This window comes from Etheostoma spectabile, chromosome 10, assembly GCF_008692095.1.
Source record: "Etheostoma spectabile isolate EspeVRDwgs_2016 chromosome 10, UIUC_Espe_1.0, whole genome shotgun sequence".
Taxonomy (NCBI): Eukaryota; Metazoa; Chordata; class Actinopteri; order Perciformes; family Percidae; genus Etheostoma; species Etheostoma spectabile.
The window spans coordinates 30,191,470-30,192,101 of NC_045742.1; the positions used below are offsets into that span (position 1 = coordinate 30,191,470).

Here is a 632-nt window from a genome sequence, read left to right on the forward strand (position 1 = left end):
TATTGTAATGTAATCGTTACTTTTTCTAACTTTCCTGTAGGGTATAATAAATACATGAAATGAAATGAAATGAAATACAACCAGACATTAATTATTCCAAAAGAAAATAGGTGTCCTTAAAATATTGGATTTTGCTAAATGTTTTTTTTAATTAGGACATTAACATCAATTTCCAAAAGATGTTTTTTTATTCCTCTTTTTAATCAACTTTAGCGTGGGTATGTAACGCATCCAAGCCACTGTACATCTGTGGGCTGGTGGCGCATTTGCTCGTAGGACGATCTTTGGAAGAGTTTCCCCTCCCACAATGCACAGCGGCATGGTGCCCTTTATAAATGTATGCGTGACTTCCGCTCTCTCTCTCAGTCTGCTGGAACTATGTGGGACGCAGGCGTCAGCTGAGGTAAGCATTTCCTTTAACTATGTTTAAACTAATAAAATTAGCTTGCATTATTGGGGAGTAAACGGTCAGCTGTTTAAATGCAGGTACTTGACGTTAACACCCTTACCCGTGCTGTAGTAGAAACTTGGGAAGAGTTTAAAACGAGCTACACGCACGTGAACCCTGCACGTGCTTTGACGTTAAGGTTCCACACAGCCAGAGGTTAGCCCGGAGTCTGTAGGTTACGGTC

The 632-nt window shown here is 40.3% G+C and overlaps 1 long non-coding RNA gene across 2 annotated transcripts in view; it reads left to right on the plus strand.

The window, feature by feature from the left end:
- The first annotated feature begins 266 nt into the window (after window positions 1–266).
- Window positions 267–632, plus strand: part of LOC116697009 (uncharacterized) — a 2,224-nt gene continuing 1,858 nt past the window's right edge. The window contains exon 1 of one of the 2 annotated variants that reach the window (XR_004333888.1): window positions 267–403. This is a non-coding gene — a long non-coding RNA (uncharacterized LOC116697009). The remainder of the gene's footprint in view (window positions 404–632) is intronic. The other variant, XR_004333889.1, reaches the window with a different exon arrangement.